This window comes from Oxyura jamaicensis, chromosome 2 (assembly GCF_011077185.1).
Source record: "Oxyura jamaicensis isolate SHBP4307 breed ruddy duck chromosome 2, BPBGC_Ojam_1.0, whole genome shotgun sequence".
Taxonomy (NCBI): domain Eukaryota; kingdom Metazoa; phylum Chordata; class Aves; order Anseriformes; family Anatidae; genus Oxyura; species Oxyura jamaicensis.
Window position 1 is genome coordinate 139,596,354 of NC_048894.1, and position 23,135 is coordinate 139,619,488.

Below are 23,135 nucleotides of genomic sequence, written 5' to 3' on the forward strand. Positions count from 1 at the left end.
TGGAAGTTAAAGAGGTTATTGTATGGTGGGCACCAAGCAGCGACACCGCATCAGCTACTAGCCTGGTTAGCCAGGAGCTGGCAAGTCTCCATCAGAAAATTGTTTCTTTATGAGACGGTAGCTCAAGATACTGCAGTCTTCTCTGCTGAAGGAAATGAGTCTTCATGGCCTGTTTCAGTGGGCAGGAAGACAAATTAGTTTAACACAGATTAAGAGAGCTCTGTGGTGAATTTCCACATCTCAGCAGCAGAGGAGCAGCTCCTTTAAATCATTGTTGCTGCTTGCTAGGTGAATGTTTCACTACATCCGTATGCGTGACAAGGATTGCTGTGCTGTGTACATGCTCTTTAGACCTTTTTTTTCTAGATTGAAGCAAATACTTGCATTCTTAGTTGCATGCATTCTTTGGGATGGAGGGGACCAGAGGATTGCGGTTGCCCATCCTCCAAGGATGTTTAGTCCCATTTAAACCAGTGGGCACTGAGTTCAGTGCCCCAAATTCCAGCTCATATGTTGTGTGTCCCGGTAGAAAACTTGCTCAAATTAAAGTAGCTTAAATATTCATATGACCCATCTTTTTAGACTAATTACAGAGAAAATGAATTAAAATACATAATCAGATCCTTGCATGAAGCACTGAAAGAAAGCCTTGCAAAAATTCCCCCGAGAAGAAGAAGTCAAGAAAGGTTTGGCGTAGTGCTTTCCAGTCCCTTTAATCTTGAGAAAAAGGTCTTTTACTTATAGTGACAAAATTGTGCAAATTGTAACTAATTAATATCTGATTACTTTGCCTTTATTCAGCTTTTATGAAGTGGTGGGAAGGGGAGATTTATTAGCTCAGGGTGTGCTTTGCTTTCTCTCCTTTGGTGGGAGATAAGAGAGGAAGGTTTGCAGTCAGCCTGAGATCATCCTGTGGGTGAAAAGAATGAGGGTCTGAGAACTGTGGCATGCAGACCACTCCCATGTGCCATGAAAAACATTTTTTCTGTCTGTCTTATCTTCTGAGGCTAGTTCAGATCATGCTGAGTACAGAACAGCAGAGACCAAGAGCAGCTGTTAGTGGATGGTATGATTGCAACCTTCTTTTTCTGGCCTTTGTACGCAACCAAGTTAAGCTGAGGAACCAGAGACATTAATGAATGTATCGCTGTGTGTGGTAGATAAATTGTGCTCCTCTAATTATACTGTCAGGACTAAGAAACAACCTTCCTCCGTGTAATTTCAGCATAATTATGGCAATCATGTAGTCCTCTCCACCACAGTTGTATGTCTTTGCTGTAAAATGGCAGTGCTGAGGTGCCATTTTTGGGGGCGTAACATCAAGAGAATCCAAATCAGGTTTTTTTGTTTGTTTAAACAATGAAAGTTTCTTTACAAACTCCTTGCTTTATATCTAAAAGGCCTTTGTTAGCAAGTGGCGTACACTGGTAAAATGATGAAGGGAAAAGCCAAGTGACTTTGATTTTAATGCTCAACTAGCTGCTCTCAGAAATTAATACATTAGCTATCAGTTCACCGCACCTTCAAAGAGCAGTATTTAAACCTTCTTGACATTTTTTCTAACGTCATCCTTAACTGCAGATAATTTATAAACCTCTAAACAAGGATGACTCATCCTGCTTTTAAACTCAGTGACTTCTGTACTGAATAAATTGTGCTAGCCAAGAAAGGAAATTCAAAGAGAGGCTGAAAATGTTTTTAGATTTATGCTGTCATCCACTACCTCAGCAAAGCCAAACTTACGTATGTATGTGCCCTAGATGTGTTATACTTGCCCCAGTGTTTGAAGCGTATGTGTGTAAACCAGTTGTCAGAAGAAAGATGCTTGTACCTCCAAGGAGCAGGGCTGCACTGAGCCTTGTTGGTGTTGCTGAGGTTGGTCAGCGCTGTTGTGCTCTCATGGTGTCATCTTCAAATCCACCACAAACACCATTGCTACTTATGCTTGAAGTTATAACTCTGTGTGCAAGACATATTATTTATATCGCCTGCTCTTCAGTTTTGAAGTCACTGACAAAAGGTGGTAGGACAAACTGCGAGAGCCTACCACTGAGCACAAAGAGAAATTGGAACCTGATCATTGTTCTTAGATATGGCCCCCTGTCCAGATATGCTATGGGGTTATAACAAAGTGGAATAACAAATGAAATCTCTTTCTCTCTTTTAAACAAATTTTAACTGCAGAAATCTAAGAAGTGGAAGAACTTTTGTAAACTTTGTGTTCAGAGAAAAATGCTGATCCTTTTCCTGTTAAATGTCAATGCAATAACACATTCTAACTTCATTAATACTTTCTGAGAAATCAAGATGTTTTAGGATTATACTGCTCCAGTCATAAGCAATTGGGTGCAGAGTAATAACTTCTGTTCTTGAAATGTTTCATAGTCTGTGGGATGCTGTATTCTGTGAGTATTTTATCTAAGAGAGGTGTGGTGCTGCTGGTGCAAGTTCCCAATTTTGTCTTCCTTTGAGTACTGAAGATCCAGATTTGCTCTTTCAGAAAACAGCGGATGTATTACCACTGACAGTAGGTGGTGTGGAATAAAACTGTGCCAAATAGCAAGTCTGTATGTCTTGCATCAGTTCTTAATTTGAGAAATCCTGGGAAATGGATTTTTATCTTAATTTTCTCATTTAACTTTTTATTACATCTTGTGAGATCTTTCTGTTGCAGTGTTCTTGCTAAGATAAACATTGTACATAGCTGAAAATACAGTTAGTATTTCAAAGCTACCCTTCTTTCTCCCTATTTGTAATTAGGAGAGATCCACTGGGCACTTGGAGTGCTGCATCCAGGTCTGGGGCTCCCAGCACAAAAAAGATGTGGATCTGTTAGAGCAGGTCCAGGGGAGGGGAAATGAGCATGGCTGAGGGGCTGGAACACCTCTCCTATGAAGACAGGCTGAGGGAGCTGGGGATGTTCAGCCTGGAGATGAGAAGGTTCCAGGGAGACCTCATTGCAGCTTTTCAGTACTTAAAGGGGGCTTATAAAAAAGATGGAGAACAACTCTTTACTGGGGCAGATAATGATAGGACAAGGAGGAAAAGGTTTTAAACTGAAAGAGGGGAGGTTATAAGGAAGTTATAAGGAAGTTATAAGGAATAGTTATAACTATTCCTAGTTATAAGGAAGAAATTATTCACTCAGAGGGTGGTGAGGCCCTGGCACAGGCTGCCCAGAGAAGGTGTGGATGCCCCATCCCTGGAGGTGCTCAAGGCCAGGCTTGATGGGGCTTTGGGCAGCCTGGGCTGGTGGGAGGTGTCCCTGCTATGGCAGGGGGTTGGAACGAGATGGTCTCTAAGGATTTTTCCAAACCAAGGCATTCTATGATATACATTAGTATGATTTGTTTTTTTCAGTATGAAATCCATCTTCACAAGTTGTAGATATAGAAATGATGATTTTTTTCTGTTGAAAAGCAAAAGTGTGGTGATTATTTTTACACTGATGAGATTCTGACCTCAGGCTACTTTTTGTGCAGAGGTAATTTGTCACTTTCAATTGGCAATGAAGTCTGTTCAGGTAGCCTTTCTTACCTATGCAGAATTTATTTAAAATGTGCTTCTAAATTTGACGCTTGCTCACCGTTAGACCTGCCAATGATATGTGGATTGTGGCAAGAAGACCAACAGGATTTTGAAGGAGGTATGTTATTTCAGCAGCAATGGATTTTCCCTTTGTGCAATACATTAAGATGGGGATGCCTTCAGCTTGTACCCAGGAGGTTCTTGTACAGCCCTAAGGATCCGGGACCAAGGCAGCAGAAAAAACAAACAAACAAAAATATGAATTACACAAAACAAGAAATAATTTTGCAGAGGAAATAGGGCTATAGCGCAGAATATTGCTGCTGTTGAGCACTGGATTCTCCAGAACGGAGTAGCAAGAAAACCAAAGTACTACACTTATTTTTCTCTCACAGTAGTAATATGTTTCACTTTGGCATGAGAGCTTCTGGAAGAGCCCAGATGTAATATATGGAATGGAAAATGCTGTATGTGCCAAAGCCACTAAAACAGGATGTTTCCTCCCAGACTAACCACTTTACTGAAGTGTTTGCTGTGTTTTCCATTAGAATTGGGGAAAATAATACATTGAGAAAAATTAAATCACCCACAGTGGTAATTATAAAAAGAAAATGGCCATTGGTTACTACCAGCTTCTAAAAAGAAGAAATTCAGGCTTTTTCAATAATTTCTGACTGTCACTGGACTCTTATTGCTTGATTTCTATTACTTATATGACTTCTGCCAATTTCTGCCTTGGTGACAAACTATTAAATGAATACAGTCTTCTTTGGATACTTATCTCTTACATGTGAGAACTGCTAGGTTTAGGGCTTTAGAACGAATTTTAAAAAATATGCATTTGTCTCATTCTAATGTTATAAAGGTGAAATCCAGGTAATTTTTTTTTAGATAGCAGGGATGTTAGAAAGGATGAAATATACTTTTTTTGAATTTTTATTCTACCATGTTCTAGATAAAAGGAAGAGAAAGAACGTTAAGCAATTCTTGTCATATTAACTTCCTATTCGTAAGCAAGAAAGTAATTATGGTTTGACTGGCTGTATTTCTCATTATCGCAGCTTTTTCAAGAAAAGAGTTTGTAAAAGTTGATAGAGTTAAACATAGTCGCTTATAACTTCAGTAACAGTCACAGTGAAGTTCATCGTGCATAACTCTGTGCTGAGTTGTGTAGGCTCATTTTATTGTCCCCAGGGAGAGAACAAATAATCTCCAGGGAGTGATTCTGCTCTCCTAAGTCCTGAATTGCAGTCTGGAGATGTCTCTTTTTTCCCCTTAAATGGGAGAACTGTAGGATGACGTTCCTAGTTTCAGTTGGGCAAGATGAATACAGACCTACTTACATAATACAGAGATTGCTCTCTTAGGCAATTTGAGCATACCGGGTACATGTCTCCTGGATTTCAGAAGAAACGATGTCTGTTGGTGGTTCCTGGGGAGTGTATGCTGTGGGTAGCAGGTAAAGGAGCAGGTATTGTACCATCTCTTCCCAACCTACATGATAGGGCTTCTGGTCACCTACAGGTCAGCAGGACAAAGCAGTCCAATCGTAGTGTAATTTAAGCCAATTAGACTGTAGGCAAAGATCTTCTTTACTCTTTTGTTAGGTTTCCTTAAGTCTTTCCATCAGAGGTGTTCCTGTGAAAAGCCTCTGCTCCCTCCGCTGCTGAACACAGCCGTCATCTTAAGCTTCTGCTGGGGTGCCATACCCATAAGCTGCCAGGTCCAGTTCTGGTCTGTGCTACTGGTTTGCTTGGAATCAAGTAAATTGGGAAGCAAGCTGTCAATACATGATGTAAAGCAACAGAATGAGATCTTCATCTGTATAATAAATTGTTGCCTTTTTTAATTTTAATCTGGCCTTTTCCAGATTTTTATTAAGAAATGTTCCTGTTATGACAGTAACAATACCCTGTTTCTGTGGGAAAGTGAGTTCCCACAAGATCCTTCCTGACTGTCATATAGGAAAGACATACAACGAGTGCAGTAGTGACAGTCTGAGCCCTCCGAGCAGCCCACTGCTGCAGGCAGAATTCATCCCCGCTCACGTGCTGTTCTCTGACTGCTGATTATGCAACGTTATCATGACAGGACATAAAAACGTTCCTGCAGAGAGAACAGAGGTTTGCAAAAAATTAATCAGTTCAGAGTTTTCTTTTTCTATAGCACCCCTAAAATAGTACCAGTATATTGTAAAACTAAAGTTCTTGCAAAGTTTTTTTCAGTCTGCTGCAATGAGAAATTGGAAGAGAAGTAACATGATAAAATAAAAGAGACATGAGAATGGGCAGAACGAAGTCAAAAGTTATGAAGAAGTAGTCTTACATATGTTGGAAAAAGAAAGAGACTGAAGAAATAGACAATGTATTTTTCTATAAAGGACCAGTACAATGCTTGTGATCACTTACAAACTGTGCAAAAAATCACAACTTTAAAAGGAAGAAGCAAGGAAAAATTAGCGGAGAAAAAAAAACAACAACAACAAAAAAAAACTATAGAAAATGTGTGATTGGAAGAATTAATTTCACATAACCTTACATTCAACTGTATATGTATCTTTTGCTCACACTTGCAGTGGAGTACAGAAATATTTTATTTGCATGACATACAGGTGTAGCATTAGCTGTTTGAGGAATTTAAAGTACATAGACAATATTCTTGACCAAAAGTAAAGATTCTGTTAAATAACTGGCCTGGGAGATTGTACAGGAGAGCAGAAAGGACCAGTTAGTCTAAAGAAAATCCAAAGTTTGGTCATTGCAGGTCTTACAATGCAAATGTTTGATTTAAATGTTTGATTTAAATTTAGACTTGTGGAATCTTTTTCTTCAAGATAATGTGATTAGCTAGGTACGGGCACGTTTTACCTAGTGGTGCCATACAGTGAATGGCCACATCCATCTCCACATATCAAAAGGTGGTGAATAAATAAACCCCTGGCTGTCAGAGCTTTCCTCACTTAATATTTCATTTTATCCCTCATTTTGTAAAGGTAGGTGTTTTATTACTTGCCCTACTTGCTGCAATGCACATTTCTGTGTTCCCAGAGAGGCCAGCCTTGGTCAGAGCAGGTCATGGCTGCAGGGGAAATGTGCCACAATCTCTGCTAGCACCGCTGGCATCCAGCCTGTGAGCTCCTCTAGCTGAACGGGCTTTTCGTGTGCCGGTAGAAACACAAGCCGCAGTTCCAGTGTCATGAGTGTTGTGCCAGATCAGGAAAGTGGCTTTGTTTCTTTTTACAGTGGTACAAGAATTTGGACTGGACAAGAATTAGAAGAAAGTGGTCTTCATGTCATCATCCCTTAGCTGCACCAAAAGAACCACACTGAGTTCACAAGTGTGCTTGTCCGTTATTGCCACATCAGGATCTTAATTTATGTTTTGTTGGTTTGTTTTGTTTTTCTAGCACCTTTTTTTATTGCTGCTAGACATGGTTTCTTATAAAGCTTTTTTAAGATGGGAGACAGCTGTAACTTGGGACTAATTCTTTTACAAAAACCTCTAAAAAAAAAAAAAAACCAAAAGTTGGCATTAAAAATAGTATTTTTTTAAAAAAATATTATTATTATTATTATTTTTTTTTTTTTACATTTTGTCTTTTGCACTGAGGATTTGGGAAATACATCAGCAGAGATACATGACTTGTGGTGTATTTAAGCCTTAACCACTGCCAGTCAGGCTTTGCTTATCTGGAATATCTGTTATCCTGCAAGGCACAAGAGGATGCATAGAGACAGAAAGTGAGAAGAAAGAATATATACAAAATAGATGTATGTTGACCATCATAGGTAGAAGGGTGGGGACACTTCTGTGGTATCCCTGTCTGCTCAAAGGAATGAAAGGTCAGTTTTACTGACAGGAGGAGCTGCGTGGTACTCGCTGTCTTCTTGAAGGTCTTTGAGGCTGCAGCATCAGTGAGATATCACTGCTGCCCTTCCTCAGGAGCACTTGTGGAAGCTCCAGAAATTTCAGAGTTCCTGAGTCCTCCTCTATGCCACAGTGCCAGTTCTCCTTTTGTCTTCCAACCTGAATGATTCTGTGATTGTATGAAACACGGCCCTCAGTAAGAAGGGATCAGCTACTGTCACTCTACAGGGTCTTTCTTTCTGGATCCTTGAAGCGAGCAGGCTCAAGGCTCAGGTATACTTTTCAGCTGTGAGTGGTTTCCACAACACGAGGCTTTAGAGGACATTCTAATGAACTGCTACTGGTTGGGAAGCTGTGGGTCAAGCATTAGGTTGGGAGCACTGGAAGAGAGATTTTTGAAGAGCAGTTCTGGGAAGTACAACTTTGTGGAAATGGCTGTAAATGAAAGTGTCAGACTGAGTACAGGCTGCTAAACAGAGTTGTCACAGCTCAGCTTTGCTACAAGCACAGTTTGGGGGGCAATGAGGAGAGACCTGGTTTTCCAAAGGAAGCTCAGGGTCTGTTTGCCCTTGTACCTCCAGACAGCTTCCGTGAGGTCAGGCTCTGTGTCCTGAGCTCCCAGCTCAATTTGTGTTAATTAGAGAGACTGTACACTGCATGGCTAGGGGTCCTTATTTAATGTCATAGATTTCCAGCAATAAAAATGAATTTGTTACATCAGGTGTTGGGCTTCAGTCACAGAGAGACAGCGTTTGCTCTAATTGCTGCGAATGTCACTGTCCACAGCAGCTCAGTGCCCTGATTAGCAGCCTTCGTGTCGTACGGCTGGCGGCTTCTGTTTCATCCTGCCTTGTTTTACTTTTCTCCCTTTGTATTTGACAGCTACTGTGACCACGGAAGATGGATGGTACTGGCAGATGCTGTAGGTGTGCAGCGCGGGCAGGTTTTGCACAGAAACCCTCCTGAACTCTTCCCGTTTCATTTCTGATTTCTAGGAGCACTGCAGCATTAGTCTAGGAGCCTGCCCAGCAGGCTATGTCAGAAGCTGCCTCATAAAGATGAGCATAATGTTGTTTGCTTTGTTATGAACAAACTCAAATCCCAATTTTGAAGGTTAATGCTGGATCAATTATCTTGAATGCTGAAGTTAGACCCTTCATTCAGTGCAGACATTTCAGTACTGCTTAGCTTTGGTTCTGAGCACTGAGTAGCTTCAGTTTCACCAGGTGTTTCTGGGTATTTGGTGGCTCTGAACATCAGGATGTTCCTCTAGATAGGAATACAGTTGTTTCACTGTCAGTTCCTGCGTGCAGTGCAATTCATGGCCTGAAATAATAATTTCATCTTACTGCTCAGCATCTGGTTTAATTGTCTTTCAAAGTAGATAAATCTGCTGATGAGAAATCTTTGTGCTGCAGAGAACAGAATAAAACTTGTACTTTTTCAGTGGTCTGATTCTAAACGTTACTCCTGAATGCAGAGGAAACGTCAATGTAAATAATGAACAAAGAAGTACTGTACTTTATTGCATAACCACTTTTTATCTCCTGAAGTTGGAAAATACCTACCAAACTGGTATACTTGACAAAGATTTGCTTTCCAAAGCACTGTGGATGTGTGCTTATTTTCACAACAGGTTGATGCTAAAATGGTTGCTAAGACAAAATTAATTGGAGTGCCCACGCCTGGAATATCACATAGTACAGCACTTTTTCTCTTGCTTATTTGAGCTTCTTAAATTTTAAAATGCTGTCTACTGTCCTAGTACATAAGGAGCCGCAGCTGGAACATCTGGGATTGAATACAGTGGGGTCACTGTGTTTCAGAGCAAGGCATGGAACTTGGTGGCTGGAGGAGAGGAGAGGGTTGTTGTTGAATTGTTAGTTGCAAGCGTGGAGAAGTGAACCCATAGCTTTTCAGAGAGAAGGATTCTGTGATCCAGCACATTCTCTAGTGGGAAGCTGTGTTTAGGCACTCTTGAATTATTGGAGAGAGGTGGTTTCTGTATCAGTTAGCTGATTTGTCTGCGTTTGCCAGGAAATTTTACAGAGAATGAAAATTCTTCTACTCCATGTTTCTATATATTAATTTCTGCCTGAGTATATTCTGTCTTTTATGACTAGGTGCTTTAATACCTACACCCTCCTGTTCAAGGAGGAGTTTAATATTAATTAATACTGTTTAATATCTACACCCTCATGTTCTCCCTCACTGAGTTATGAGGGAACAGGAGAAATGGCAGTGGGAAGACCTTTTTCTAGAGAGGACACCGGGCAATCTGGTGCTGGGTTTGCAGACGATGCTCTACATATAGCTTCTTAGAAAATGACAAGCCGAAGATATCAGCATGAGGGTCTAAACTTCTTCCTCTCCTCTCCCTCTCCTCTCCCTTTTTCTCTTCTTGTAGCTATTTCCTGCTCATTTATTTTTTGTGAAGTCCCTCAGATTCCGTTTCTAGATGGAAAATTTAGACTACCAGTTAGCTTGTTCCCAACTGAAGCCTTTATTTCAAGATGCAGATAAGAGGCCAAAACAATTAAAATCATCCCTGAATGTCACTGTTACAGCCTTTGGAATGAATGTTTTATTACAGGAGCTGGGAACCAAATAGAAACATAAATGCTGTCTTTTTGCATGTGTTTATGAAGCTTTGTTTTATAAGACAGTTGCCATGAGGATGGATCACTCTTACAAGATGTTAACCATAACAAGTTGAGGTGTTGTCAATGATGCATCATTTTATGGGGTAAATAACTAAAATTCGTTCATACTTTTATATTCTTTCTTCCTATAAATGACAGCTAAATGGCAATAAATTGCCTATTTGTTTCCAAATGTCACTTTTAGCCACCTGCTTTCTGAACTTTGGAGTTGCTCACTAACAGCCCGGGTATTGTTTGCCTCCCTGTGTTATTTATAGCTAATGTCAGTGGAAAAAGTTGTTTATTTCTCAAACTGGTTTTCTTCTGGGAAATTAGAGATACAGACGTCCTTCCAGAATTGACCTTCAATATTTCTAATCTACCTAGGATGAGAAAAGGAAGCATACTCCAGTTTTCCAGTTTCCAAAAGGATTAAAATCCTGCTGTTCTCTAAAACTGCAAAGTGTGTTCAAGGGGTATATAAGGGAGTGACCTCTTTTGCAAGTTTTCTTTCAAATAGCAGTTTTGCAAGCTTGTTATCGCTGGTAAGGTTTGTGGCCCTCTGTCTTCTCACAATTCCTGTGTCAAGCTGGCTCTAAGAGCTAGTTAGCACATTCAGCACCTGCTGGTGAAAGGTTAGAGCCTGAAAAACAAGATGTGACTTTCAGAAAAGTACTGTTCTTGTGGGGAGGGAAGGCAACTGGCTCCAGGACAGTTGTCATTCCCTCCTGTCCTGTGTGACCTGTTTGGTGGGAGGGAGAGAAAATGCGACGAGGGGTAGGGAAGAGCAGTTACATAGAGATGTTCCTTCTCCATGGAGTATATAGGGGATGGGGTACGTATGGGGAAACCAAACCAAACCAAACCCTTTAGGAAAGATGTAGACCACTGATGAACTTAACAGCTTTTGTGAAGGGAATTGGCTCTGGCAGTGGCAACATGACTTCTTTGATGCTCTTGAATCAGGGGGTAGAAGAAGGTCAAGAGACTTTCACCTGGAGGAGATGTGTGGTCTTTTTTTTTTTTCTTAAGTTTGAGAAGCTGAATTGATGCCCATTCCTAAAACACACAGTTTCATAGTGAGCAGGCGGTGCTAGGCGTCTGAGGTCTTAGCAGTGATCGAACACTCTCCTGATTTGGCAGCTGTGAAGGCACCAGTAGTTCCTGAGCGACAGGAGATGAGCTCTGATGGTGATAAACAGGCACTGACCTGAGAAAGGGCTGACGTCAGTGTCACGGCAATTGGTTGCTGAGAAAGTCACTTAGAAAATAGATTGCTTTTTGCCAACGGTTGCTTGGATTAGAGTGATTCTGCAAAGAAATGATTTTTGAAAGCTGCTGTAATTTCTTAATGCAGGCCTTCTTCTGCTGAGTACAGGAATATGGTAAAAACTGCTTTTCCTTTTGGTACGTGGTATCGGAAAGTACCCACAGCTTCTGAACTGAGCAAGCTTTTTGCTTTGGGATTGGTGACAGCATTCCCACTGACAACAGTGCTTCTAACTTCGTGCCTTGGTTTTAAAGCTCTCTCCTATTTTCTTAGGCAGCTTAATAGGTAAAGAAGGTCCAGTTGGCTTACAAAGATACTTGCAGTTTAGTACACTAACAGAGGGGGCACTGGGGGGCGATGATCCTGCAAGCTGCAACATGCAGCCAGCTGTGTGTTGACTTCTTTGGGGATCTGGAGAGGTTAGGGGCATGCCTGCAGTGAGGGACTGGAGGGCTTATACTTCAGTAAGCGCTGGTCCAACATGACGTGCAGCATCTTCCAGGCAGAAATAATGGGAATGCTTCTGTGAAACCACCCGTAGGAGAACAGGGGAGGGGAGTGTGAGGAGTGAGAGGGCATTTTTTTGCCTTATTATATTTATCATTTTTTATTATTTCTTATTATTTTTTTGCCATATTATTATTGCCTTATTGCATTAATCATGTCTCTTGTATTCTGTTGCTCTCCAACAGTCATTCATTTTTAAGATTTGCCTGTATAATGGTAAATCTTTCAAAATGACAATGGAAATTCTGTCTGCTACAGACTTGTACTTTGCTATCCTAATTTTTCTGGCAGCCTGAATAAAGTGGTCATGCTGCAGAAACTAAAGCATATAGGCATATAAATAATCTGTTGCATTTTTGTTTGTGTATAACACCTCGGTCTCCAGAAAGATATAATCTGTCCTTTGGGTCCTGCTCTGCCTTGCGTGCTGCTGGCACTCTGTCTCTATTTTTTCCTCCTGTTGCTCCAGCAGAATGGAGCAGATGCAGGTAGGGGTTCTACTGTCAGGGCCATCAGAGGTTCAACCAGGAAAACCCTCCTAAATCTCAAGAGGGACAAAATGGGTACCTGTATCCTGCAGTTTATTATTGCCTCACAAGAGAAGTAAAAAGAAGGGGAGGAAGGAAGAGAAGAGAAAAGAGAAGGGAAGAGAAGGGGAGCGGAGAGGAGAGGAGCGGAGAGGAGAGGAGCGGAGAGGAGCGGTGTGGAGCAGAGGAGGGGGAACTGAGGCAAGGCACATGACCCCAGAATGGAGCTTTGCAGTGGGAGAAGAGCTGAAACGTCAAGCTAGGGATGTCCCAGCTCTGTAGGGCACATCTTTTGTGACAGAGCCCTGTCCTCCTGAGTGAAGGATCCCTCTGCTCCCTCTGTCTGTGGGGGTGGTAATTTCAAGCTGCTGCCAGGATGAAGGCTGAAGAAACAAAAAGGAAGTGATGTCTTATCCAAGAGAGTTGTGTGCAGCCAGTTTAAATGGATTTTGTATCCATTATTTGTAATCCTGTTTGAAATGCACAGGCTACTACATCTGCAGTAGTTCTGACATTTCTGCTCTTGGAAGCTTTCCAAGATCTGATTGCTTATATTATTTCTCCATCCATCTTTTTTGTTTTAAATAAATAAATAAAAATCTCTCCCCCAACAGAAAAGAGTCCATGTAAAAACAGTATTGAAATGGCTTAGCTCCATTCCACGAATTTTCTTATCTGAAATTTTCCTATGTTCTCCCTTAGTCCTGTAATCATGGTGGAAGTGGAGCAATATTAATGGTGAAATACTAGAGAGAAACAAGGAGATTAAGATGGGGGGGATCTCTGGGGTCCTGCCATCTGCTTGACAGGAGGAGGAGGCAGCTAAGCGTGGGAAGCAGGAGACTTGCTGTGTTTTTACTGAATGGTTTCATGTGGGAATGAAATTCAAAAGAAATGACAAGGTTCGGCCAGATGAAAGGCACAGCTTACTGTCTGCTGAGCTTAATTTCAAATCCCGAATCGTGCGTCAATTGTGTGGTTGTGGGCATAGGGAGATGAAAAGAACTGCAGTGAGTTAACATTGCCTTTGTTTTGAAACTTCTTAGGTGCTCAGTGATACAGAGAGATGATAAATGAAGAATTGCTGTTGTGTTTTTGCAGTTCTGATGTGCTCTGACTAAACCTGGAAGCAGCACCTTGAATTTTTAGCTTGTCACCTCTAGTGGGACACGGTTTTATCAATGACTGTTCATGGAGAAGTAGTGAGTGACTAAATAGTCTGTTTGTCTGAGTGGTGAACTAAAACACTGATAAATAAACTAGAATATCAACCATAAGAAGGTAACAAGATGGATAAAGTGCTTCCTTTCTGTCTCCTGTAAGAAGCCTTAAGATGTAAATTGAAGAATTAGTCTCATAGGACAGTATATCCCACCTTGTGAACAAAATGAGAGGAGAAAGCAAATAATTGGACCAACATGGCCATCTACAAATCTAGCCTCAAATATCTAGGAAAAGGTTTAAAATCTTACAGTTTGACTGATGATCTCATCCACAGTACAATCATGAACCGCATCTTAAAGCTTTGAAAATCCCTTCTCTGACAACCTTGGAAGCTTTATTTGTGGAAGAAGAAGCCCCCCAGGAATACAAGAGGTCATACGATGCATATTGAACGCATGTGTGCAAACATGTGTCTTGGCACAAAATTGATTTGTTTCGTCTCTGCAGCCGTTTAAAAAGGCACTGAATTTCCCTTCTAATGTCTTGAAGATCTCAATTATGCATTTAATTGCTACCTAGAAGGCATCGCTGGGAGGAGGGTACAGTAAACACATAACTATTTTAAAAAGCAAAGGCATGTTATTTAAAAAGAAGGAAACAAAGAAGGAAATCATATCATCATATGGCAGTGGGAGCTATTTGGGAATTCTGCTTTTGGTTAGCTCTTTCCCAGGTATTGCAACTCTAAAACTTAACTGATAAGTTCTCAGACTTTTTTGTTGGTTCTTAATAGTTACATCTTTGTTAGAAGCTGTATTTTAAAGAAATATATACTGGCACTGTAGAAGATGAGAGTTCCAGTGCAGGAAACCCACAGAAGTAGCAATTTGCTGCATTACGATTTTCTCTCAAGGTACTGCTGCAGTTTCCCAGTCATTAAAATTCTGCTGTTGATGTTTGAATGGTGGGAAATCCTGAAATGGCTGAACTAAATGCAGTGAATATTTCTTTATACTTCTAAAATATATTAAAAGTAATGCTTAGAATATATATATATATATACTTATATATATATATTCTTGTGAAAGCAAGTTTAGCAAATTCTAGGCTCACCTGGCAGCTGACCTGATCATGCCAAGATTCTTGGTAAATGAGACAGCTCTTTATCTCCTGTTGGAAAGCATTTTGCAGCTAGGGAAAGTACATGTTTCTCCACCTTGTTGTGCTCAAGAGTCTCAGCCTTGAATTTATAAACCAGCTAACCAAAATGCCTGTAGTTTGCTGATATTGATTACCGGCAAGAGTTGTATCCCTTGGCCTAATCCTCTATGCAAAGATTTCCTTCTCTGGATGTGAACAGAGCTGTCTTTTGTCTCCATGCTGTTGAGCAGCTCTCTAGTTTGCTTACAGAACTGGATCCAGAAACTGGGTTTCAGTGCCTGAACATGTGAAGACCTTGGTCTGGTGGGCATCTTCAGGAGACGCTTAATGCACTGTCTGCTATGCCTCACAAAAAAAAAAAAAAAAAAAAAAAAAAAAAAAAAGTGTCTGACACTTTGTTTTACATGGCAGGAGAGATGCAATTTCCCAACTTCGATAGCACTTAGGTATCTCACTAAAGCTTATGACTCACTGAAGCTGAGACCAATTTTTGATGCGGACAGTGCATTTAACCTTGGCCATGTTACATTAGAGGCAGTGTCCCCCTAGAAGAAGCCAGGACAATCTCTGATACCCAAGTCCAGAACTACTTCCTTCAAAGTCCCTTTAAAACAGCTGACAGTTCTGAATGGATTCGTCTCTGTAACTTGGAGCTCCACAGGCTCCCTCTAGATTTTAGTTTTTTCTCTGCTTGGTACTTCCCTGCCCTGTTGAAACTATGGCATTGTGCTGGGAGGAATTTAAGCTTGATTAGACCATGGAAGAGGTGCAGCTGATGCAGCTATGTGGTAAGTGAGCTGGTCACATTCAAATTTCTTTTTCATCAGTTTTCTATATTTCAGCCACTTGTTTTCCTCATGCAAATTGTGTCAACCATTCTGAATTCCTGATTGTGTAATGTTGTCATTTTAATTTGGCTTCGGTTCAGTGAATTCTCTTTTCATGTACTTTGGCCGTATTTTGCATTTGCTCATTTTTCTTCCATTATTTGCATTTTACAGAAAATTTCTTCTTTGCTTTCCTCCTCTAAAATTTCACTTCACTTGTAAGTGCAAAAAAAGAAAATGATCAGATTTTTTTTTTCCCCCAGATGGTCTGTGTTTGAATGCATAAAAGATGAGATTGGTCAATACAGGGAATAAAACAGATCCGTTTTGTGGATTGAAAATGTTCCTGTATGGCTCCTGAGCCAGTAGGATTGTCTGTTTCATTTTCACTTGCTGAGACAACTGGATATTAAAATAGATCTGTTGACTTGGACTAACCTGCCTCCAATGAAAGATAGCTTTAAATTTTATATTTGTTTATTTATTGATTTATTGGTGGGACTGTTTTGCTTTAGAAAAGTGGAGACTGATCTAGGTAGGACTGTGTTTCCTGCTTAAAAAGTATATACTCCCCTTCAAAAGTATATTGGAATTGTTTGGCTTCTTTATTCTTATTAAGCTCTATGTTGTAAGTCATTATTATTTTACCTATTTACTATTTGGCATAAAAAGAATCAAAATGATAAGTCATCAGAAGAATTTGTCTTTTTACTTTATCATAATAGCACCTTGAAATGATCTGGGATTATTCTATTCCTTCTCTGCTCTGCCTGTCCTTCCACTTCCCTCCTACACAGTCTTTTTCTTTAAAGTTGTATTGCTCATTCTTACTTAAAAATATACATATATATAGGTTATATTATGGGATGGAGATCTTGGTTCCTGAAAAGCTTTTTTTTTTTTTTTTTTTTTCCTTTCACATCCTGTAATTGATTTTCACACAAGGGGATTTAAAATGACACTGGCCCTATCAGCTTTTTACTGAGTTATATAACGTGCTGGCTTCTCAAAACTCTAAAAAGATGAAATACAGTCACTGCAGCACAGATGAAGAAGTCAGTTCTGATAGATAAAATACTGTCTACCCTTTTTCTACCTGTATGCTATATGCCCTGTATTTTTTATAGGAACAGATGGCTAATTTCTACCATAATAAAATTAAAAGCTTTGTATTCTGAGAATATGTGTACTTTTATAAATTATTGAATTCTGAGCTGATTTTTTTTTTTCTGCAGTATATACTGCAGAACAAATTGAATGGAAGGTGAAGGAACTCGGTATTTTGTTCACCAAAATTATGAGTAACATGCTGTTCTAAATATATGTCATTTGGACACCCAATTATCTTGGAAAAGGTGTGAGACTGGATCTACAGGAGGTCGCTGTAATGATCAATACCAAGACAGATGCTGGACTGGTTCATGTAATTCATATTCCGGCTGCAGAGTAGGAATAAGCTTTCTCTCTGATTTTAGGTATCTCCAAACAAATCTCTTGTATTTGAAATATTTCTATAAAACTACAAACCCAGTATTAATCTTAGAGCCAAACTAAGTCAGTTCAATTTGGTTTTCATTTACCAAAAACCATGCATTATTCTGGAGGAAAGTATTATTTTACAGAAAAAAAAAAAAGAAAAAAAAAAAAAGGAAAGCGTAAGAATTGCATAATCCAAAGGTTTACCTCTTCTGGGTTTTGACTTCAGTGGAAAATTCATTTTTTAAGCCTAAACCATTCTGACAGTGGAAAGCTTGACCTTGACTGCATGAAAAACTGGAGCTTTTGGGTGCTGTTGTGAAGGTACTGTGGTGAAGGAGCTGTAGCTAGCTCCTAGCACTACCAATAGCAAGGGGTATAGCTATAGGTTTTTATGCAGCTGTGGTATGAAGGAGAGGATCCTGCCTGGCACATGGAGCTGGAGCAGGGCCACTCATGCACCCCTGCAATAGCAGGAGTGTTTGGTGCCAGCTGGCCCTTTCCCATCTGCATTCAATGAGCGTTGGCTCCAAGCAGAGCCTACTTCCAGTTTGGATCAACAGGGGAAACTCTGAGAAACTCTGCTGCCTTTTGCCTTTTCTGTTCTGCTGAGCTTGCTACAAAGACTTATACAGGTTTTAATAGTTTTTTGTTTGTTTGTTTGTTTTTTTCTTTGTAAGGTCCTAATATGGAAAGAAGTTAGCCCCAAATTTACTGTTATCTGAACAGAGTATAGAAAAATGCAGAGGGCTATTGAAATAGGATACTTTTTTTTTCCTTTTATCCTGTTGATTTATGTTCCTAAATTCTTCCTATTCCTCACATTTTTCACGTGACTGAGAGACTTTTGCTTTTCCATTCAGAGGAGCAATTAGCAAGGCTTAGCCATAATATTTTGATCTCCTAATGGTATTTTTTCATAGAGGATTAGCCAAGTGAAAAAAAAAAAAAATATATATATATATATATATATATTTAAACCCTGCCAACTCTTTGTGAAACGAAAATGCAATTTACTGATTCTTATTTTGCATTTAGACTAAAAGCCTCTGATTTATATAGTAGGACTTTTAAAATCTTGACAGTTTTTCTGCATGCGTCTGAATTCAGCTTCCGTGTTTCAGCTTGTATGCTGTTTCCTTACAAATTCTGATCAGGTGGTTGTTTAACAGTTCTGCCTTGGAGCTGAGCTCTAGTTAGACAGCTAAATGCATAAATGCCTCTAAACTCACTTGGCCTCATTTAACATACTGCAGCCTCATTTGTCATCTAAGCTCTGGTTTTGATCACTTCCAGCTGTGTTTAAATCTCTCCTTGGCTTCTCTTTCTCGTTTAGTCAGACATGGGCTCCTTGTCTCTTTGTACCTGCCCTGCTCAGCTGCCTTGAGAGGCTGGTGTCTGATCATGGGAATCTTCACCTGGCAATGGCAGACTGGCCTTGAAGTGCTTTTTATTCTGAACCAAGGGGAAAAGAAGCCTTTGGATGGATTCTTCTTTAAATAATGCTATTTACTATGATGCCTATAGATTGCTGGTGTCTGGTAGTGGGTATATTATAGTGCTTATAACAATTCTGCTCTCTGGGCTTATTGGTTTAAGAATAATAATATAAAATCCTGCAGGGCACCTGTGTTCTACAGTTTCTTGTTTCTATGTTTGCCCATCTCTGTTTTGTGTCATCATGAGTGAAAAAAATTAGGACAAGATTGTTGCTTGTCACAGGCATAAATCTAACTGGTGGTTCAAGGGAAAGGTCACCTATTTTCACTGGCAGGGATATGTCTTCAGGATGAAGCTGACTTACGGTTTTAGATCGTCTACTTGAATTTCAGTTTAATCACATGCTGCATGTAAGTCCTACCTGTACAAGAAAAAGGAGAAACAAGCAGTGCTGATGCTCATAATGCCATACCAAATGTGAACTGTAGCCCAGGCAGCAGAAGCTGGCCACCCTTATTGCAGCTGCAGAACCATGGGTGCCTGTTTGTCAGCACTGCTTCTCTCCCTGTGCCTTACCATTCTTCCTTTCTCTCTTCCAGTGTCTCCCCCACATTTGCAGCCAAAAGGTTAAGAGAATGCCCAGAGCATGGATAAAATTTAATGGTCTCTTTCGTACTGTTAGACTGTTACTGCAGAATACATGCAGACTGCCCTTCTTGGCATCTTCTCCTAACTCTTTTTGCTGTCAGTGTGTTCCTACCTGCCTGATCCATCAAGGTTGTACTAGTCACTGTTCCTAAAGGTCAAGCAGCCCATCCATAAAACTCTGGGAAGGAATAAATAAAACATCTTTACTTATTGCAGAGTATGGAGCCAGGAGTCCCCAGAATCCTCCTCAGGCACATGACAGAGAATGTTGCTACTGAAGACACAAAAGCTCAAACAACCCTGACCCAGGAGAGTTACTTCATGTACAGGAATACAGATGCAAGACGTATGCTGAGAAGAAATGAGAAAAAAGCTGAGATAAATCGTTTTGCTTTAGTGTTATGCAGGAATATTTTGCTTACCAGGAGATGAGCCTTAGGACAAGGGCTTTCCCAAGCCTGCATCATCATGGGCACTCACCTACCTCTTAGGCATCAACTGCTTTGTGCTTATTAAGGTGGTGACTGATTTATCATAAGGGCTCTAGATGCTCTGCAACATGAATAAGTAGTTTTACTATTTAAGTGTTTCTGTAGTGTAGTGGCTTGGTAGATAACTACAGAAGAATGCTAGCTGTCTCTTCTTGAATTTCAACACATGCATGTGCGTACTGAGCCAAATGGGCCTTAGAGCCACAGAATATCCTGAGTTGGAAGGGACCCAAAAGGATCATTGAGTCAGACTCCTGGCTCCACACAGGACCACTATGAGCTAGCAATGCCATGCTTGATGAATCCCAGGGTATGGGTGGCCCTCTTGGCTGCCAGGGCACACTGTTGACTTGTACTCAACTTGCTGTCGATCAAACCCCCAGATCCCTTTCCACGGGGCTGCTCTCCAGCCTCTTGTCCCCCAGTCTTTACATATAAGCCAGAGTTGGCCCATCCCAGCTGCAGAATCTAGCACCTGATCTTGTTAAACTTCATGTGGTTGGTTATTTCTCAGCTCTAATTTGTTAAGATCTCTCTGCAAGACCTGTCCACCCTTGAGGGAGTCAACAGCTCCTCCCAGTTTAGTGTCATATGCAAACTTACTTAGTATACCTTTAAGTCCTGCATCCAAGTCATTTATGAAAGCTTTAAAGAGAACTGGTCCTAAAATGGAGCCCTGTGGAATCCTCTAGTGACTGGCCACCATCCTGATGTAACCCCATTTACTATAACCCTTTGAGCCTGACCCATCAGCCAACTGTTCACCCATCACATTATGTTTTTGTCCATCACAATCTGTTTTTGTCTTTGGCCAGCCATAACCCATAACCTTCTTCCATAGAGGCTGAAAAAGTCTGCGTACCTTAATACCTGCAAATCTGATCCTTCTGTTTACTATTCAATTTCAAATTGTCAGCTGGAGATTTACATTGTTAAAAAAAAAAAAAAACACATGTTAAAAAAAAAAAAAGTTGGATGCTGTCTGTCAATATGACCTGCTATGTGCATTGATGGTCTCCTCCTTCCCAGGACAGAGACAGCTGTGTTGTTCCTGTAGTCCTAAGGGTCCTAAAGATGCTGCTAAGTCAGGGCTTCAGAAATAAACAGCTAGTTTATTAAGAATAAAGAGTAACTCACTTCATCATGCTGCTCTTTGTTTTAATTTAATTGAATGGCAACACTTGTCTGAAGAAAGTTTATCTTCTGAGAAAATACTGACAAACCTGATAACTACAGCACTTGACATCATGGTGGGTTTATTAATTATCCAGATTAAAAACGAACGCTTCAGCCTATATTTAACCAAAATATTTTTGTTGTGTTTTAAAAAGCTTTTTCAATATTTATTGGTACCATTGCTATGGTTAAAATAAAAGACTCTCTTTCTTTTTTAAACCATTGCCTTTCTTCATGTTGAAGTTTTGCTTAGTGGTGTAGAAACAGGCTATTTTTATGATAGAAGACACTGAAAAAAAATCTTTTGTTATTTAAATATTAAATATATATATATATAAATCTTTTTTAAACATATGTTTTTTTAAATCCCTACATCTTTATATAAATCTGAACTGCGTAAGTACTGGACTATACATTTATATTGTCTGTCATTCATCTTTTTGTTCCAGTCATGTTGTCAGTGAAATGCCCACCCTGTCTGCTCTCAGGTCACACAGATGGTTGTGCCACCCCTACTGGCCCCAGTCCTGGCAGAGTGCACAAAATTCAGAGGACTTGTCCAGAGGGAGATCTGGTGGTGGCAACTTCTTGTGTAGTCTACAAGTGACCTAATTTCAGTCAACAAGAAAAATCAAAGTGAATGCTGACAGGTTTTTAAAGAAAAATATTTTAAAACAGTGGAAGTCTGCTATCTAAATCTCCAGTGCCTCCCAACAGCCAGCAATATGCTTTGATCATTGTGGCACCAAAGAGCAGTGGCTTGATAACAGGGCGCCAGTGGAGAAGAAAACGGGATTACATTGAAGGACCTGAAAGGCTGGACTAAGTTGGCTTAAAAGGCAAGGGGGCATTTCATTTGTAAAGAAAGCTGAAAAGAGAAATTGTCTGTCATGATTCTTAGTTTAAAATGAAAGCTAAGAAAAGGAGAAAATTGCCTTGATGGGAGAGATGGAAGAAAGCCTTAACAGCCTTGATGAAGTTAGTGGACATGGTCCCTTGTGAGCCAACATCCAAGAAAGAAATATTTGCTTAGTGTGGTATAAGTACCAGTCGTGCCTCCTGCCTACAGCTGTGCCAACCTAGAAGTTACCGAGAGTGGAAGCTTTCACTGTGATCACGACACATTGTTTTCTGTTCTATAGTTAGGGTATTGCAGTCCTGTATATCCCTATAATAGTCCTGTATATCCCTACAGTTAGGGCAATTAGTGGTGAAACATCAAACATTCTCATGATGTAAAAACTTTCATATTCATGAAGAGCTTTAGTTTTCCTTTTTCCTTTTACTTTTTTTTTCTTTTTTTTTCTTTTTTCTTTTTTCTTTTTTCTTTTTTCTTTTACCATAGTTTATTGTGCCCAGAAGAAGTTTTCTTCGGTTCAGTTTGCCCATATCTCTGTGCTTGCCTGAGCCCCTTCCTTCCCACTGAGGGATGCTCGTGCCCTGGCTCTCACTCCTGCAGTCCTGCTGCTCTCCCGACAGAGCTTCCCCAGGTATATGGGTGCTTGGGCGACCCAGTGATGTATCAGGAGAAGGTGTTTGTGAACTGTGCGCAGTGGGTGCAGACATAAAGACAACCTCTTTACAACCTTTATGCTTTTGTGGGCCCAAAGCAAAAAGTTGTTAAAAATGTTCCTCCTACTACCAAAGAAGTGTTAAATAAAACAGTTGTGTGGGCTTTCTTTCTTTCTTTCTCTTTCTTTCTTTCTTTCTTTCTTTCTTTCTTTCTTTCTTTCTTTCTTTCTTTTTTTTTTTTTGTTCATTTGATTGTTTTTATTTGGTTTAGTAGGTAGGTTCAGTTCCACAATCTATTTGTTCAGGTGTATGTTTCTTCTTATAAAGAGGTTTGAGCATTGTAGCTTGTTATTTATCAAACGACCTTGTGGCATTGCTTACTTTTTGGGATGACATGACATGAAAATATAAATGCTCAAGAAAGCCTTTTCTCAGTAGATGCAGTTAACAGTCTTTCCATTTTCTAATTGCTTCTGATGGGGCCTACACATGGCCCTGGACCTCTGCCTACCATGTGGCTGAAGCATCCACATGAATACAGGATAGCCTCAGGTCCTCAGTCAGCCATGCAGGCTGTTTTGGGGGCTGTAGAGAAAATGCTGATAACGACTTTGCCAGAACAGACCCCGAACAGAGAGCGTACTGTTCAGGGTCAGTCTGAGCTGAATACTTAGAGCAAGAGGGTCTCCTCATGGGAGGGTAGGAGAATACTTTTGTTGAACTATAAAATATTCCTGTATCTTTGATGACCTTTCTCTCCCATCTGGTATAACCTTGGCTAACTGAATTTATGAATCAGAAATACAAGAACAAGTCAAATATTTTTTCAAACTTTTATGGCTAGTTCTCAGTGAAACTCTCTCAAGAAAAAAGTGGCTTGGATGTAATAAGAAAGTCAG

The 23,135-nt window shown here is 40.1% G+C and overlaps 1 protein-coding gene and 1 long non-coding RNA gene across 7 annotated transcripts in view; both read left to right on the forward strand.

The window, feature by feature from the left end:
• Window positions 1-23,135, forward strand: part of OXR1 (oxidation resistance 1) — a 226,676-nt gene that overhangs the window by 61,433 nt on the left and 142,108 nt on the right. Inside the window, exon 1 of one of the 6 annotated variants that reach the window (XM_035319107.1) lies at window positions 15,323-15,454. The exons of the other annotated variants lie outside the window; for them this stretch is intronic. The gene's annotated coding sequence lies outside the window, so the exon portion shown is untranslated. Of the gene's footprint in view, window positions 1-15,322; window positions 15,455-23,135 lie in introns of those variants that run through there. 6 annotated transcript variants of the gene reach the window in all.
• Window positions 6,868-20,845, forward strand: LOC118162721. The gene is made up of 3 exons (XR_004748581.1): window positions 6,868-6,877; window positions 14,866-14,869; window positions 20,063-20,845. It is a non-coding gene; the product is annotated as an uncharacterized LOC118162721 (long non-coding RNA).